At 35.0% G+C, this 20,005-nt stretch overlaps 1 long non-coding RNA gene across 1 annotated transcript in view; it reads right to left on the bottom strand.

Moving 5' to 3' along the window:
* Window positions 1-16,959, bottom strand: part of LOC110262168 — a 30,174-nt gene extending 13,215 nt beyond the window's left edge. Inside the window, exons 1-2 of the long non-coding RNA XR_002346823.1 lie at window positions 16,763-16,959; window positions 15,220-15,335 (exon numbers count right to left, since the gene is read on the bottom strand). This is a non-coding gene — a long non-coding RNA (uncharacterized LOC110262168). The remainder of the gene's footprint in view (window positions 1-15,219; window positions 15,336-16,762) is intronic.

Here is a 20,005-nt window from a genome sequence, read left to right as displayed (position 1 = left end):
GAGTGTCCTTCATTCTCTAAAGCCCCAAGGGAGATTGACTGGTGAGCTCTGTCTTCCCCACCATGGAGACAAAAAATGTACACCAGAAGGCTTCCTAGATTCCTAAGTTAGGCTCCTGTACTACCACAGATGCTAGCAGCCTTGATGGTTACATTTCAAAGAACGGCTCCTAAGCCTTGAAGAGAGACATTCCTGGGTTGTAAAAACGGTAAGAAACTTTTAGAAAGAAGCACCAAAAGAATTTACAATTACAAATTTCCTAAGATAACTGCTCTTATAAAAGGGAGATCAGGGGTCTTTGATGAAGGGGAAGATTGTCTAAAGTTGAGTCAAGTCGAGGGGAACATTTAGGCCATCTTGGTCATTTATTTAAATTTCCATTCATAAAACCAAGGTTTCTTTGCCTTTCACGACTGATGGGATCCTGAAAAGAATACCGTAGTAGCCAGATATGAGCCAAAATGAATTTACAGATTAAAAAAATAACCTATGTAAAAGAATCTAATAGACAAGGTGAGGCAGAAATTTCAGAACACAAAAATCAAAGGTATATAATTGCTTAGAGTCAGCTGTACAAACATCCAAGTAATCAAATAATAAAGCACTTAAGAAGATTCAATGTATCACATGAAAATAAGACACTCTGGAGCAAAGTCTATCTTAGCAAACTAAAGAAATCAATAAATGTATTAAGGGAGGCATGTTACTCTTAAGACTCATGTTATTGGTCTGAAAGTTTAAGTTCAAAAAAATACCTCACAGTATAAACACATACTGAGATAGAGAGCTTATGGGAGAAGACAAGAAACAGGATATCTAAAATAACAAGTCCTTGGAGCTTCTGTCGTGGCTCAGTGGTTAACGAATTCGACTGGGAACCATGAGGTTGCGGGTTCGATCCCTGGCCTTGCTCAGTGGGTTAAGGATCCGGTGTTGCCATGAGCTATGGTGTAGGTCACAGACACGGCTAGGATCCTGCAGTGCTGTGGCTGTGGCATAGGCCGGTGGCTACAGCTCTGCTTAGACCCCTAGCCTGGGAACCTCCATATGCCGTAGGTGTGGCCCTAGAAAAGATAAAAATAAAATAAAATAAAAAATTAAAAAATGAAATAACAGGTCCAAATTGGGGGGAAGGGCTAACGACATGGAAGAGTAATAATAATTAAACCAATAACAGCAGTAATAATTACTAAGTAAAAGAAAAATGTGAGTGTGCAGACTAGAAGGGATTATCTATTTTTCAGGCAGATGGATAAAAAATACATATGCCTAAGTCATAGCATGGTAAAATTAGGAACCTAGTGGTTATAAAAAAAATTTCAATCTCTAACAGAAAGAACAGCTTAACTAAAAGGAAAACAAGGAAAGAAAGTGGATATCAATTCTATTTGCCATACTAGAATTTAGAATAGTATACTTTATATACACCTGTAAGGGAATAAGGATCATTTAACAATATATATAAATTACTATCTTGTATATATATCTTGTATGTACTTGTATATTGTATGCACTTGTATATACTATCTTGTATATATATATAAATTACTATCTTGTATGCCTGAAACTAATATAATGTTTTATGTCAATTATACCTTAATATAAGTAAATAAATTTATACATACATATATAAAATTAAAAGAAGGATACCCAAAGCATCTGAAAGAAAATACTATCAAAGACCTATCATTTGAAGTGATGTTCAGTTTCACAAATAATCAGAAAATAGAGTCAAGGTTAAGATCATGAAGGAAAAGAAATCATGGAACTAAAAGCCCATTGTATAAAAGAGGAATCGATACACTGATTTTTTTAGAAATCTTCAGAAAATGAAAGGGAGTAACCTAAAGTTTGTAGACAATCACAACTAAAGAGGGTTATCAGATAGTAAAAGTTTCCTAGAGGGGTGTTTAGGGAGGAGAGAGAGGAAATTGCATGGAAGGAGGTTTGGGTCTAAGGGCCTCTTGCATTGCTGCATGTCTTGTGAACAGACTGTCTTTGCTCTGGACCATATTTTCAAGAATATTTGTATAGCAATCAGCTTTGCTATACAAAGGCTCATTACCATTTACTTGTGTTCCCAAAGCTCAGAGTTCCTTACCTATAAGGCAGCCCCACATGTGCATGTTCCACTTGACCCTCTTTGTGTCACCCTGCAGGAACTGGGTTTGGGGGAACTGTTATAAGAAAAACAATGAAACTCTGGCCACTGCTATTGTATGAGTAATAAAGTGCACTTTGCCTCTGGAAAGAAAAAAAGAAAAACAAAACAAATACCATCCAAATAACAAAAGAAACTAAACTCAAACTTGATGGAAACAATGAAAAACAGAAAGAATGATACTGATAAATATATAATAATATTGATAAATACCACATATATACAGACACAGACAAAATATGTGCATCTCTCTAAATTTCAAGTCCTATTTTAATGGACTGATAGTCTTAGAAAACAAAATATAAAACCTAGAAGAAAAGGGGATATACTATAAGGGAAGCCCTAGTAAGTGCTCTTACATGTTCCCAAACCTAAGAGTTGGGGCAGAGGTGGTAGAGATAAAAGTTTCCAAATTTTCCCTCAGGGAATGGGAGGTAGGGGAGAAGGAAGTAGAGAAAGGAAATAAATGTATTTTGAAGCACTCAACACATTGAGCTAGGAGATTGTCAGATAAATGATGGCATCATGGAGGGGAAACTGCCTCTCAGTGGGAAAGAAATATTGGCATCTTTTATTTCAATTATATATGTCTGAAAAGAACTAGGAAAGGAAAAGTAAGTATGAATCTAGTGGCGAGGCATAGAAAAGGAGGGCAGATTAATTATATCTTGAGCACATAAACAAAAAGAATAAGGAAAAGAGTAAAAATATCCATCTTTTGTGCATAAAGACACTGAAAACCTAGAAGCAGCTTTAGCAGGGGTGGACTGCAGAGAATCCAGGGTTAATAAAACACCATTCTAGGCCAGCTAACTGGAAGTATCCATATCTGCAGAATTGCAGTTGAAAGATGCACAGATTTGAGGTGAGAGGAACTTTGAAGAATCACAAAAGCCAGGAGTTCCCTGGTAGCCTAGTGGTTAAGGAATGGCATTGTCGCTGCTGTGAGGCAGCTTGATCCCTGCCCTGGGAAGTTCCGCATGCTGAGGGCACAGCCAAAAATTAAAAATAAAAATAAAAAGAATCACAAAAGCATGACAAGGAGGGATCAAGTAATTACTTCTGAAGATGTGCGAAAGACTTCTTACTGAGACTTCACTTTTCTAGCTTGGAATGGAGAAGGCTGGGACCCTATGGTAAAACTCCCCTCAAACCCACTTTCATTCACTCAGACCTTGTGACCTTGAGCCTCCAGGGAGTGAGAAATGATAACAGGACAGAAAAAAAATCATTTTGGACTAATGACTATCTGATATTGGTTGCCACTAGGTTTGAAGATGTTTGATGCCAAAATCCTTTCAAGTTTAAACATTTCTGGACAGATCCTCTTATAATTCTAGTTCACTTCATCTGGCACTCTTGACTGAAAATTCTCCAAACTGACTGGGACCTACATTCATTGATCCCACCATCTTTTCAATGCATAACTAGTACCTCCAGCTTTCATCCTGTGGAATTTACAGGCATATTCTGAAAAAATATCTTCCGATTAAATGCTTTTTTTTTCAGTAGAAAATTCTTATTTTGTACACATACTGAATATCTTTCAGTAAAGCTTATATTTTTAACAGACAACGATATATACTTACGTTTCCAAAATGCAATATAACATTATAAACAACCAAAAGATACATTCTAAATATAATTGATAGAATGTCAGAACTACATGTAAGCATACTGAAGATCAGTTTGTATAGGAATGGAATGAAAAGTAAATATACTTTTAAATATAAGGCAATCATTAGTTATCACCAAGTAATAATTTTAAGCTTTTTCATCCAAACAAGATAACTTCTACTTATTTACAGGCATTTTACTAAGTTTGGTATTGTTTAAGGAAAATGGTTGGGATTTTAGGGTTAATGTTTCTTTAGGGTTTCTCTTAGTGTTATCATTCTTTATACATGTTTTTCCTTTAAACAAAATAAGATACAGGCTCTTGGTTAGCTGCTTTGCACAAAATATCTGACTTTCTGAAATGAATTGCTAATTAAATGAGAGTTCTCACATTTCCTCACCATCAAGTATCCAATGTCCAAGTTAACACAATATATATTAGTTTTTCTATTATGGCACCCCATTAAAGGCTGAAATGTCTGTGTTAGGGGAATCCTAGTTACTAAAACAAACACACATCAAGATTTCAATGATTTACAAACAAACAAATATTGCAAAGCTTGTCGTTATAACAGTTGCAACCCCTGGTTTCTCGCTGCCTCTATTTCTTCAGGGCCTCATCATCCCCTTTGCCAAATTTTGTTCCACCTTTCTTAACACAAGTCCTAGCCTGTGGATAAAAACTACCACTGGATTTCCTAGCAATGCTGGTGCTTCTCTCAGGCAACATATTCCTGATGTGCTTCTTGAATGCTATGTCCTCTGGACCCTTTCATAAATATCCCCTGGTGGGTCCTGTGGCTTCACATGATATGCACATTCCAACAGGCCTTTCATCCCATCCTCACCATCTTCACTGTAACTCAGTCACTTCAACATTACTCAGCATTGGCTATTGCTTTCTGCAGGCTTCTAGGAGCCACCATCTCAGTGGGTTTGCCTAATCCCCTTGAGTTCTTGCCAGAGTTAACGTCCTAAAAGAGTTCATCCAAGTAAACTGTCTCTTGCTCATCCAATCTCATGCCAATGCCATGAGTACTTCATTGAGAAGCTCCAAGGAGTTTCAGAATTCCCTAAGCACTCCATGGTGGCTACCCAAAGGTTCACCATGACAGGCAAGCTCCTGTTCAAATACCAAGGAAGTCCCAAACATCAAGGATTCATGGGATGCTATGTTTGTAGATACAAGGGGAGTCACCACTCCAGGAACCAGTAGGAGGTGTAGTCAGATATCAGGAAATCTGTGTCATCAGGAACCCAAGTGGTGCTTGGTCCACAAAGGGCATAACCCAGTTTTCAGGGAGCAACCATCTTACTCAGAAGAGCATGCTTAAGTCTCCAGCTCTGAGGCAGTGAGCACAGACTCCAACCTGAGCTCAGCAGCAATAGGAATGACCAAGTTGCAAAAATGGCTTTGTGCCAAACAGGGGCCACCTGCTAACAATGGGAGAAATGTTAGTTTGCCAATATACTCAGATATTATTAAGAAGAGGAGGAAAATAGTCAAAACCCTAGGAAGCTGGAGAGGCAGATATGACAAGGAGTTAAACTCTGAATTCATTGAATAAATTACCCGAAAGGCACTCATTTAGACTGAGGGAAAAAATCTAAACGGGAATTTAATGACATATTTAATCATTATTGTTTATCTCCCATTAGGGAAATGGGGGGGGTTATATGTAAAATAATATCCTTTGTTAAAAATAAAGGAAGTTTAGAGCCCTGTGGCTTTCATATTTATTCATATTCTTATTCCCTTAATAGCTTTTCCTTAAATTCTTTTTTTTTATGTTCACCTATAAGAGGAGACTGTTAAATAGGAAAAATGAACCTATTTTATTTTCATTTCCAATATTCGCTCTAGCCTTCCTCCATTGATAAGCACATATAGTTTTGGGAACCGACTCCAGATTCAGGAATGGTCCTAATTGATAAAACCATTCAAAATACCCATTTCCCTTGCCAGTAACTGTTTGAGGAAACCAGATCAATCATTGCAAGGTTTATCCCCTGTAAGTGAGTTGTGTTAAACTAGAATATAAGGGGAAAATGTATTTTATAGATGCAAAGGAGGAGATATGCACATGAGAGTCTTCGACTTACAGCAGCCTGTAGGGTAAGCCTGATGGCTGATTTTTCTTTTTTGAAATTCAAGTGCCTGACTTAAGCTGTGATTACACAGGCATCCACTTCAAAGACAGAGCCCTCTCCCTCTCTTTCTCTCTCTCTCTCTCTCTCTCTCTCTCTCTCTCTCTTTCTCCAATAAACAAACTGCCAGTCACAGGACTAGATATGGAGGCAAGCTGCCTCTCCTTCTCCCTCCCAGGAACCTTTGTTTTAGAACTCTTGTTTTTTCTATAACTGGCCATTTGGGCTCTTACTTTTTCTCTTCTTAACTCTAAATTCTCACTCTTAGGTTTGACTCACCAATACAGAGTGAGGCTTTAGAAACCCTGGGTGGGTCCCACCCTCAATCCCAATAAAAGCAGAATCCCAGGCAGGGGCACCCTCTGTCTCTCTCTTCTCTTTCCCCTCAACCTCACTGTGTGGCCTCAGGTGTGCAATGTAATTTCCAGGACCTGTAAGTAATAAACCTTTCTCTCTCTCTTTTTTTTTTTTTCTTTCAAAGTTTCTGATGGTATTGCTGAGGGTGTCTTGCAATCATAATAAGAAACACAAGCCCTGGTAATGCCATAGCACTGGTTTTCCATAGGCTGAGACTGGGAAAAACACAGCTATTTTACCCCAGCAGAAAGACCTCAGAAAGAAAAAAATGAGTGTTGTGTAATGTGGACTAGAGAGATAGAGGAATCTGAATCTTTAAGGCTATAACTGAGCTGCTGAATCTAACAAATGTGAACCCATACAACTTCTGAACATTTGATATTTCCTACTGTTTAAATCAGTGTGTGTCAGGCACTTTCTTTAAATTTGGAGCCAGAAGCATCCCAATTGATACACACCAATGTGAAAGGTCAGTTTACAATGTTCTTGCAGCCAGTGGTCCCTTTGAGTCAGTGTTATCTCAGATGGAAGACTTGTACTGCCATTCGGCACGAAAGCTTCAACGGGAGTTTACAGGGACCATTACTAAAATAGCTATAGCAATAATCACAATAGTAGTCAGCTTGCCTCCTCAACCACTGATGCTATTTTGTAGCCCTCTTATAAAGAACAGTGAATTGTTTTTATTGAATTCACATTCATAAAAGAAAACATTTTTTAAATTGCAGAAGGGGATGTTTTTCAGGAAGAGGGAATATTGCCTACTGACAAACTCACAATAATCTCCAAACCCTTCATTCCAATGAGAAAAAAATTTTTAAAGAAAATGATAATCATACAATGTCATTACTCTTGTACTTTTCATTCACACTACTTGCTAAAAGCCACAACAAAAGGGCTATCTCCTCAAATGGTCCTTTGTGGAGCTCATTTGTAATATATAAAAATGGGTAGAAATTATAAGGCATTGTAAAAATAAAGAATTTTAGAAAAAAATGTTACATAAATCCACTATATCTAATTATTTTTAAAAGAGACAAGAAGGCAGGAAAGACCTAGAAGGTTTTTTTTTTTGTGTGTGTGTGTGTGTTAGTAGAAGAAATAATTACAGACATGTTTGTTAAAATCCTTCATGTTAAAGCAGTTTGGGGGGTTTGGGGTTAGTAGATGCAAACTATTACATTTAAAATAGATAAGCAATGAGGTCCTACTATACAGCACAGGGAAACTATATCCAATCTCTTGGGATAGAACATGATGGAAGATAATATGAGAAAAATAATTTACGTATATATATGACTGGGTCACTATGCTGTACAGTAGAAATTGGCAAGATATTGTAAATCAACTATACTTTAATTTGAAAAAAAGAAAAAAAAAACAAATTGACCAGAAAAAATGATTAGTGAGAAATAAGATGAAAACTATAGGAGTTCTCATCATGGCTTAGAAGAAATAAATCTGACTAGCAACAATGAGTCTGCAGGTTTGATCCCTGGCTTCAGTGGGTTAAGGGTGTGGCATTGCTATGAACTGTGGTGTAGGCTGCAGACACAGCTCAGATCCCATGTTGCTGTGGCTGTGGTGTAGGCCGGCAGCTACAGCTCCAATTTGACCCCTAGCCTAGGAAACTCCATATGCCATGGGAGTGGCCCTTTAAAAAAAACAAATACAAAATATATATATAATACAAAAAAGATTTTGTTCCATATTCACTTGAAAAGACACAACATTTACACATGAGAAAAATAAGGACCTGTATATTTCCTTATATGACATCACTCAATCTAGTTTTTAACTCACTTCTATTACTTTATTTTAATTTATAAAATAAATTAGTTGTTTTAATCATATCTCTGAATAATTCCTTAGAGCTATAAAATAACATTCTGAGAATTTGTCATTAAAACATAAAAAGCATAATAATAAAAAGTAAAGAAATAATCAAATCTAAGTGTGATCTGTGAGAGAATTTGAAGGGTGAAGTATTGGTTCCTCTGTCATGTTCTATAAATAGAACAGAATCTATACCATAAGTGTCAATCTATATTTTTAATAATTATTATTAGATGTCTCCCACTATCTTGTTTTTTAAAAGGAAACTATAATATCACACCACCTTTTCTTATATGGTACCTAAAATTCTAGTTTTTATGGCTATTGAATACTCTGAAATTTTCCTTTATTATTTTTAACAATTCAGAAATAAATTATATTTTAATACCAGAATTTTCTTTAACTTGGATAAGTCACTTCCTAAATTTGTACCTCAGTTTTTCATCAATGAAATGAAGGAGTGAGAACATTGGATAAGTTTGCTTCTAAAGTCTCTACCAGCACAGAAACTGATGATTCCATGGACTGATTAAGAGATACAATTACAGAATTATTTTTCTGGTAGAAAGTGGAGCTAGAGGCAAAGAATGGAAAAGTTCCCTGAAAATTACTACATGTATCCATCAGAGAGAACATCAAAAATAGATTTTTTTGTAAGTGAAAATGTATAAACCTTTAGAATGAAGTTTTGCTTGATTGCCTGAATAAGTTGAAATGATATAACTCACCAAAATAACTATTTTGTAGGCATCATCATTCATTTGAAATGCAATTCCCAAAAAATACTCTATAAAAGAAATATTCTCCAAATGTACATATATATCCCCTTCTTAAGAATTCATACTACTTTGGTAAAAAGAAACTATGAATTCTTATTTATGAGAAACATGGCTTTTTGCCATGTAACTATATTAGAAATATGAAATTCATATATACCAGGCATGTTCTAATTATTTTCTTAAAGTTCTGTTTGTAATCTTCCTATTTGGGTGGGAATGAAAAGAGAGAACAGATGGCAGGTAGTGTATGGGGAATAAATATGATGTTATACTAGAACGTACTAATACATGATTTATGATGTCCTCAGCTAGAAAAATAATACAAGATCATACTTATACAGTATTAGCTATGGAATGCACTGTTTTAAAGTAAATGAATCAGAAATCATTTGTATTGATAAGTGAGATTTGATCTCAGAGTACTTTAATCCCTTTTTATTTCTAAGTTTTTTGTCCATAGATAAGATAATGCAGCTAAGACTAAGGTGAAAATGGTAAATCATGCTTCCCTGAATGCAGAAAAAGTTAGTTGTATTTTGGAAGTAAAAGACTAATAAAAGTTACACACCCTTTGTATAAACTTTGAGGGAAATGAATCAATCAGCAACAAGTTCTGCTCTAATGTCTGTGAAGAGATTGCTATGATATATATCCTGCTTTACAGATGATATCTTCAGAACCAATTCAGGTGTGCCTTGGAGATACTACAAATTTGGTTTCAGACCACTCACAATAAAGTGAATATTGCAATAAAGCAAGTCACACTTTTTTTTTGGATTTCCAGTCCATATAAAGCTATGCTGTAGTCTATTAAATATAGCATTACACCTTAAATAAAAAGTACACAACCTTAATTAAAAATACTTCATTGCTAAAAAGTATATATGATCATCTGAGCCTTCAGTGAGTTGTAATCTTTTTGTTTGTGGCAGTTTGAAATATTATGAGAATTACCAAAATGTGACACACAGACACAAAGTGAGCAAATGTTGGAAAAATGGCACCAAAAGACTTGCTCTTCAAAGGGTTGCCACATACCTATGAGTTGTAAAAACACGATATCTGTGAAGCACAATAAAACAAGTTATGCTGATACAATAGTTACGACTGCCTCATAAAACAAAGTAATAATTGGCAAGGACCATTAGCATTAGCATCATGTTCACTTAGAAAATATATGCACCTAGAAAAAAAATTTTTTAATATTTTGAGAAAAGTGATAGAATAGGGTTTGATATAGCATCAGTCTCACATTCATTGTTTTCTGTTTATTTTATTTGATGTTTCTTGAACTTCTTGAATCTGTAGTTTGGTATCTTTCACTAATTTTGGAAAGTTCTCAGCCATTATTACTTCAAATATTTATTTTGCCTTGTTCTTTTTCCTCCTTCTCGTGTTCCAATTTTGTACACCTTTTGATACTTTCCCGCACATCCTAGAAGTGCTATTTAGCTTGCTTTTAGTTTAATTTTGCTTTTTTTCTTTGTATTTCAGTTTGGGAAGTTTCTATTGAGCTATTTTCAAGTTCACTGATTATATCCTCAGCTATGTGGAATCTAATAAACCTGTCGAAGGCATTTGTGTGCTATTTTTTTTTAATTTTTCAGCATTTCCTTTTGGTTTGTTCTTATAGTTTCCATCTCTCTGCTGGTATTATCTATCTAGCCTTGCATGTTATCTAATTTTTCCATTAGGATCCTTTACACATTAATCATAACAATGCTAAATTCCTTGTCTGTTAATCCCAACAGAGTGTAGTTCTGAAGCTTGCTTTGTGTCCTCAAAATGTATTTTTCCTTGCTTTTTATCTTACCTTGGAATTTTTTGTTGAAAGCTGAACATGTGGCATCAAGTAATAGATGCTCAAATAAATAGGACTTTAGTATAAGAAATTTATGTTACTATGGCTAGGAGCTGGGCTGTGTTTAAGGTTTGTTATAGCTATAGGTATCAGAGACTTCAAATTCTTCTGGTGTTCTTGTTTCTGTCTACAGACATGGGATTTTAGACTCTTTATATACCGCTTCTAAGAGACAGTCTGTATCTTGCAACCCTTTCAGCTGTAATCCACTTCTGGTATACTAGAGACTTTGGGGTGTGATGACAGGGCACGGGGATGAGGGCACATTTTATAATATTCCCATTAAGACTGTCTTTTAATGAGTCAGTGTCTTGAGGGCATGGTTTTCACAAGTATGTCTGTCCTTCTTCCAGGGCTATAATTTGTTTTCCTCCTTCCTCTTACACTCTTCCCTGGCTATTGTATTCTCAAAATATTTCCTTAAAACTTTCTTCCATGTTAAGTTTGATTTTTCATTTTGTTTTGAATGATTTTTGTTGTTGTTCTTGCTTGTTTGCTTGCTTGTTTTCCCTGTAGGTGATACAGGAAAATTGAAGCTGGAGTAAAATTCCCTTATGTTAGCTGGGATAAGTTTTCAGAATTGTCCTCTGGCAAACTCATTGCCCCTAGAGACTCTGCTTTTTTCCCCACTCTTTTTTTTTTTTTTTTTTGACATTTTACTATCAACTTTATTTTCTGAATTTCAACAAAATTTCTTAATTGATCTTTAGTTCATATTTCCTTTAATCTAAATATTATATTATTTTTATTTAAAATAAAGTGTTCATTGAGCACTTTGACTGGTCAGGTATTTTCCTATGACTAAGCTTTGTGTGGAGAAAAGTCTGAGCAAGTTTCAAGATGGCTATTATACCCCTCCTCCAGTAAGGGCCAAGAGGAGATTTTGGTCAAAGGCTCAGTGGGATAACCCAGTGGGGTTCCTGGAGTGAAAGCCTGAGTAAGTGTGGGACCTACTTATGACTGCAGCTCCCAGAAGTTTTTCACTCTTACGTTAATCTACATTCAGGCTTAGCAATCCATAAAAGTAACCACTTAGGTTTTCCTACCATATTTTTTAAATTTCAAAGTTTTCTGCTCCAGGGCAAACCAATCTCAGGAGCTATTTGTCTTTTCCTGTGCCTGATTCTCCATAGTGTAGGGTGACCAACTGCCCAAAGATCAGCTCTCTGATGGGTCCAAGAAAAGCTGACTTTCAGTTTGCCCTGTGTTTTCTTGTAAGAGTAAGAATAACAATTTCCAAGCTCTTCACGTGTCATAACTGAACTAAAAGTCTCAAATCCTTCATTTTGTATCCCTAGACTGTCTTCTGTTTTTCTAAGAGTCTATTTTTAAGTACAAAATTTGATCAAACTGTGGAATGAGTTAGGAATTATATGGAAAGTTTTATCTTCAGTTTCCCTAGTAAGTTTAGTGAGGCATGAAAAGGCTGATTCACAAAGTCCTAGAATTTTACTGAAGAAGATATGAAGTTTCAGTGTGACTGACTGTCTGAATGAGGAACTAATAGGAACTCTTGGTCATGACCTCTGTGTCATCAGGACTTTGAAAGCAGTTCTTGTGGTCTTTAGATTTAAGTTTCTCAATCAGAAATAGTGATATCAGTCTAGAAATAACAGACAAATGATTTGATCTATAGCAGGTAAGAAGGATGAGATTCTGAGTCAGGTTATTTGTGATAGTTGATCTCACCAGAATTAGACTCAAAGGAAAGCTGATCTTCAGACCCAGGCTGTTATTGCCAATCCTAACCCACTGAAAAAGAAAGACCCTAGATAATTTATTTTTTTCTCTTCCCCAAAAGAGCATGGTCACAGTTGTTTGTTGTTGTTGTTGTTGTTGTTGTTGTTACATCTTATATGTTTCCTGCCACAGTACTTCAAAATGAGAATTCTCTTATAGCATAGCTTAGATGAGCCTTTGTGTATACTTACTATATATAGCACAAGTCCATTTAAATTATTCATTACTCTGGAAAATGGAATCCTGTAATGAGCTGGTATTTGCAAGATCCATGAAACTGTTATAACTGAAAAATGCTTCAAGATATACAGGCAACTGCTAAATTTTTTTGTTTAAAAATGTAAGTCTGGGAGTTCCCGTCATGGCTCAGGAGAAACAAATCTGTTATCTATGAAGATGCAGGTTTGATCCCTGGCCTTGCTCTGTGGGTAAAGGATGCTGCAGTGTAGGTCACAGACAAGGCTTAGATCTGGTGTTGCTGTGGCTGTGGTGTAGGCTGGTGGCTATAGCTCCAATTCGACCCCTAGCCTAGGAACCTCCATATGCTGTGGGTGCCACCTTAAAAAGACAGGGGAAAAAAAAGAGTAAATTTGTATTGTAATTTTTATTATATAAAGTTTGCATTCAAATTTGAAATTGTATCATTAATTCATACTATACAAGCTAAATGTGTTACACAGGTATGTATGATTAAACAGAAATCTCACTCCTCACTCAAGCCATAAAGCAGAGGACTGCTTATAAACAATTCTTGGCTTAGTAACAATTAGTCTGTAGTGTGCAGTGCCTGAATCCACAGAGAATACTTTATAATTTCTAAACCATTTACAAAATTTTAGTCTAAACAATAACATTTGTTTAAAAAAAGGTTGAGAAGTATTTAGATTCTGCTCACCACTTTGTTTTAATCTTGCTCTGGAAAAAATTAACATGGATTCTACTCTTGTTCAACTCTTAGCTTATTCAAGGCTGGCATTTAGCATCAATTGAGGTCTTTTCACAAATGGTCTTTTAACTCCCTACCACCTGTCACTAGAAAGAGATTTATATCAGCAACAGATTAATCATTAGCTTCTAAAGAAATGGGGACAATTTTTAGTTACCATATTTTAATCAGATTTGGAGTAGCACTTTGTGAAAAAACATCTGTCATATATTTTTTTATATGCATTACTTTTTTCTTGTAGTTGGTAAAGACAAATACCTCTGAAATACCTTTTAACAAGTTCTTCACTGAGTCAAATGTATATTCATTCTTATAAAATTAAAATACTTGAGTAATAATCTAAAAGTATAAAACTGAAATAATTTTTTGAAGAAAATAGCTGATCTCTAACTGCTTAGCAGACAACTTTTCTAGAGTTCAATCATTTAGCATAACTAAATACAATATGGTAAAGTAAAGATCATTTTTAGCCTTGCTTTTCATGTCCATGACAAAATGCGGCTTTGGAAACTTTTGTTTGTAAGATTCAGTTTACAACTATAAAGGTGGCATTCTGTGCAGGACCTGAGTATGTAGTGGGGATAAAACTATTAGTATTTATTCAATTACACTCAATCCTCAATATTTGCAAATTCCATATTTGTGAATTCACCTACCTGCTAAAATTTATTTGTAACCCCAAAATAAATACTCAAGGTGCTTTCAGATCATTTCTGGACATGCACAGGGCAGCAAAAAAATTTAGTCATTTGACGCATACATTCCCAGCTGAGATCAAACGAAGAAATTCTCTGTCTAGTTGTTTGAGCTCTTATACTGTCAGCAAGTATCCTTTTGTGGTCTGTTTAGAGCCATGTTTTTCACATTTTTTGAGGGTTTTGTTGATGATTTCACTGTTTAAAATGGCCCCCAAGTGTACTGCTGAAGTACTGTCTAGTGTTTCTAACCTCAGGAAGACTGTGACATGTCTTACGGAGGAAATGTGCAAGATAAACACCATTCAGGCAGGAGTTATAGTGCTGCTGGCTGTGAGTTCAGCATTAAAGAATCAATGACATATTTTAAATAAAGAGTCTTCAAACAGAGATACACACAAAACAAGGTGATGCATTGATCAGTTGATGGACATTGTGTGAACAGAGGCTGCAGTAACCTAACCCTGTGTATCTTCTAGGAGCAATGTTCGGTCCTCATTAATTTCAGGGTTTGGAGTGATTTTATAACGCTTAGTTACCGCAAGTAAGAAGAACCCACCATATCTATTTTCAGATTACTTCCATCATATCCAAATACAGTCTAACTTTTCTAATATAAGGGGTTACAGTTATGTTGATGTACACTAAAGTGGAATAGGGGCTAATTCAAAAAGGCAATCTCATGACACAGGTGTCTGTATCATGGGCAATTCTGCATTTTTCTTGGATTATCATGTATTTGGCAGAAGCCAATGATTTATTTTTGTAAATTATTATATTACCACATTTTTTCTTCAAATGATTTTATAAGAACACAAAGTTTTAAAGTTTACTGTGAACCCATTTGCCAAAAAAATGACCTTTTAAGCAACATTATTTCCTCAACTATGTATTTTTGCAAAATGACTTTTCTAGGAGCCCTAATATAAATACTGAAAACCACACCAAGACAGAAAATGTTTTGAAGCACAGATAAAAAGGAAAGTGCTGAGGGAATTACAGTCTAAAGCATTTACAAAAGTCATGTTCCTAACATCCACTTAGGTCAGAGAGGAAAATAAAATCTGTTATGACCTTACCATTTGAAGGAGTGAGCACCACTTTTCTCCCACTTTCAATGAAACTTCAATTTCTCTTTGATCCCAGCCAAAACAGTCCTTTCAGAATTATGTGACAAATTTTTGTTGTTTTTGAACTGCTGAAACAGAAGCTACATTTCAGATTCTCAGCCTTTGCATTAGCAAACATAAAATTACTGTAGCAGAATACAATTTTTGAAAATTGTTTAGTATGTTAGTAAATTAATAATTTGGCTTTAGTCCAAGTAAAAAATAAGCAATTTTAGATACATGTGAAATTATATCAAACTCTGTAAGATTCTAGACTGTTTCTTAAAGCAATACAAATGTTCCCTGCTGCCCAAAACTGAGGTCAGGCTTACCTCCCTAAAAACCTTAAAATATTCCACATAAATATTTATTGCTACTGTAACAGGAGTTATATTTTACTAATGGTAGATTTTAAACTAGGAGTCATATTTTATTAGTGGTCGATTTTAAACCAGTCTGCAAATGCACTTTTACTTAAACTCAGCTGGGAATCTCAAAAGATGTAATCAATATAACTGCACTATAATTGAATTGAAAAAATGAAAGAAATAAACTGAATAACAAATTTGATCAGAAAGAGTTGTTTTGAGGGAAAAACTTTTTTAGAGTACAATGGAAAATAGAGCTTCTAGAAGGTCTTGGTTATTTTTTAATTACATTAACAATCTGGAAGCCCTATGTCTAAATGCAGAGAATGCCCTCGGCTTCCCTAGGAAAAGATTATATTGATTTCTGCATCAGGCCCTGAACAGATGGATGAGGGTCATAGTACATTATGCCAGAAATCAATGCCATTTGACTCCATCACTTTCCAAGCAATAAATATTCTCTTGTAACTGATGCTGTTACTTTAGTGTCTTTTATACTTATTCTAAACACAATGCCAATCTATTAAATACTCTATATTCTATTCCCAAAATAAAATAATGAAAGAGATTTTTTAAAATAAAGAAAGATAGAGCTTCTAGCATCAATATAGAAATAATTAAAAAAAAAAAAAACCCGTCTTTCTCTGTTCCTATCAGGAATTCCAGCTCAAGAGTGCTGTAGTAAAAATGCCTGAGAAAACCTCTGGACAATGACATTGGGAAGTGTTCCAGACAAAATTGTATCAAATGTGCAATCCATCTGGTGCTTGCCTAAAAGCAAACTTCAGAGAGAATCAGAATATGGTCTAGCTGCTTTCTCAAGTGGTACCCCAAGGACCTTCTGCATCCTCCGCTCTTGCATCCATGCTTCAGTGAATCTTTTATTCAGGCATGATTTCTGTTACCGGAAATCAGAGATCTTTAATTTATAGTATTTTAAGTAATGACCCCATATAAGACTGGTAGATTTTATCCTCTATTCTTGTAAGACTTAATAAATGTCTTCCTTATTAATAACCATACTTAGGAAAGATGAGTTCTCTTAGCAAAGGCAATTACTCCAGTCATTTTTGTTTTAGTTTTTGAAAACTTTAATTTCATTGTGTGCCTCTTTTGAGATGATGAGGTTCATGACTAATAATTACCTGTGACTTTCTAGTTCCATGCTCTTGTTCCTTCATCTTTGAAATAATGGAAGGGCAGGATGCTGGAGTCCTGGCATACATTTTTCTCCTTTTAATACTTCTTGAATTCCTGAAAATTAATCATATGCTGAAAACCAAATGAGTACAGAAAATACTCTGAATGACATTTAGGTAGAAACGCACTGGAAGAATTACTGCCAGACTACATTTTATATATTTTACTCTGTACTAATATGAATCTAACATCTATGTACTTAGGGAGCTTAGATCTAAAAATCTGCTAAAATAACCACAAAGCTCAAAATCAGAACAAATAAACACATGATATAGGCTTCTGCTTATCACTAATTTGCAAATATAAAATTTGTCTAAGGTATATAAACTACATTTACTTATTATGCAAAATGTGCTTTGGCTAATAATAAAACCGCTAACTGATATGCATAGGGCATGTGTGCAGCAGGTACTTTCTAAGCTCTTTACATAAATACTGTCATTTATTCTTAGAAAGTTATTTTAAAGCTAGTATTATAAATACCTTCATTCTATAGATATTACAATAGGGACCCAAAGGGGTCACTCACATAATTTGTCCAAATCACAATAACTGTATGTGGTTAGAAATGGGATTCAGGTGTTCCCATCGTAGCTCAGTGGAAATGAATCTGACTAGTATCCATGAGGATACATGTTCGATTCCTGGTCTTACTCAGGGCATTGCCATGAACTCTGGTATAGTTCACAGACACGGCTCAGATCTGGCATTGTTCTGGCTGTGGTGTAGGCCAGCAGCTACAGCTCCAATTTGACCCCTAGCCTGGGAACCTCCATATGCCGCAGGAGCGGTCCTAAAAAGACCAAAAAAAAAAAAAAAAAAAAAAAAAAAAAAGAAAGAAAGAATTGGATCCATTATGGACATAGGTGCTTTCAAAAGTGAACAATTAAGCAGACTTAAAACAATCTAGTCTTAAAATTCCAATCTCAAAAACGATCCAAAGTTAGGTAAATTAATTAAATTACAGATCATCTTTTTTAATTCCCACCAGACACTAGAATTCATTGAATAAAACATTTGAATAATTTGAGTTCAATACATCCCAATGTTGTTTATTTCTACAAAGTTTACCCTATTCAGAATATCTTCACCTATTTTTACAAACTTTTACATAAGATTGCCATCTCTGTTTGATACTGCTTGATCTTCAGTTTTCTATCTGAGATGTGTTCTACAGACAGAGCACTTCATCGTCTCCGCTGCAGCTCTTGAAATCACTGCTACCTGGGCTGAAAGATGGCACTTAGATGCCCAAGAAGAAAATGTCAAGCTACTTCTTCATTGTCAAAATTGTCAGAAGTTGTTGAAGTTGAATCTAAGAGCTTGTTAAAACATCCCTTTCACACTCCTGGTCTCAAGACCACACTCTGGGCATGCTGTACTGTCCTCTCCCTTCTAGTGTCCTCAGCAAGAGCTTGGGGGGCCTCAACAGTACAAAGGCTGAATGTGGCCTATGACAGTGCAAGGAGGTACCTGGACAAAAGGCTATGCTGTTTCTCTACAAAGGAAGGAGACAGCTGAAATAGCAATAAATAATCCTATCAATCCTTCTGGATGATAGCACCTAAAGGGACTTCATCTGATATGCCATTTAGAAAAAATGGTAAAAATAAATACTTGCATTAATATGTCTCGCTTCATAAGCACAGTGCCATTGTGTGTTGAGTTACATTTTCTGCCCTGTTTTGTGTGGGTGGGGACATTCCCTTTCTGTTACCCTTTATTATTATACAGTAATAAAATAGACTCCATTTGTGAATAAACAGTGACTATGGCATATTTGATATAAACACAGTGATGCTCTAATTTACTGCCCAATAGAGAAAAAAAAAATTACTTAGGAAGCAATAATAACAGTAGTATTAGTAGGGGTTGTTGTTTTAAAACTTGGTCTATAAATCAAAGTATGAACCGAAACATTTCCTAAAAAGGATTTCCATTTAGTTTTTGCCAGGTTTTTGTTGTTTTAATTTAGGAAAATATGGGTAATCAGAAAAGTTAGGGAGAGACTGTTATGTACTATCCTGACAGAGCTTCTGGCCTCAGCATACTGGTGTGCACCAAAACGAGTCTTTGCAGCATTACTAAATGAAATGAGTTGAACTCTTGACATTGAATGGGTAAAATGTACTCTTTCAATTGATTTAAAATAGGACATTAAAAAATGTGTTTCTTCAGAATTCCTTAAGGACATTCTTTGGTTTCTCCTTTTTTTCCCTGATTTGTTATTATTTCCCAACATATTTTCCATTTGGCATTTATTCCTTCAAAGTCCAAATTTTTTTAAAATTATGTAATTATAAATAATTTTTCAACTTGAAATCTACACTATTACTTGTGAAATTAATTATGTAGGATATTATTATTAGCCAAGCACTTGTTTCCTTTCTATAAAAATTCTGGATAATTAAGAGGAAAAAATGGAATATAGGTTGGTTTACAAAGTTTATTATTTTAATAGTGTTTAAGAAGTTATATAACTTGTGTTTATCTGTTTAGTGTCTACTTTTATAACATCTCAGTGTTTAAATAGGAACTAATCTTTGTGAAAATATCATTGTGTTAGAATACTACTCAGTCATAAAAAGAACAAAATAATGCCATTTGTAGCAACATCAATGGAACTCAAGATTCTCATACTAAGAGAAATGATACTAAGATATTATTTACATGTGTAATCTAAAACTTGACACAAATGAACTTATCTAAGACATAGAAGCAGATTTACACACATAGCAAAGAGACCCATGGTTACCAAGGATGGGGAGTAAGGGAGGGAAAGATTAGGAGTTTGGCAAGAGCAGATGCTAACTATTATCTATAGGACAAATAAACCACAAAATCCTACTGTATAGCACAGGGAACTATATTCAATACCCTGTGATAAACCATAATGGAAAATAATATGAAAAAATAAACATGTATAACTGAATCACTTTGCCCTTGTACAGCAGAAATTAACACAATATTGTAAATCAATTATACTTAAATAAAATAAATTTTAAAAATATATCATTGTGTCATGCATATTTTGATTATTATGGTCATCCTCAACCCTACCTCACTGTTACTCACTCTCAAAATGCTTTTTAGCAAGCTTAGGACTTGAATCTGGTTTCCTAAACAACTCATCACCTAACATGAAGATTACCATTTTATTCTCAGATCTTCCCTTTCTTATAAATCAC

This window comes from Sus scrofa, chromosome 8 (genome assembly GCF_000003025.6).
Source record: "Sus scrofa isolate TJ Tabasco breed Duroc chromosome 8, Sscrofa11.1, whole genome shotgun sequence".
NCBI classification, from domain to species: Eukaryota; Metazoa; Chordata; class Mammalia; order Artiodactyla; family Suidae; genus Sus; species Sus scrofa.
The sequence above is the reverse complement of the archived record's forward strand: the minus strand, read 5'-3'. Positions and strand labels throughout refer to the sequence as shown.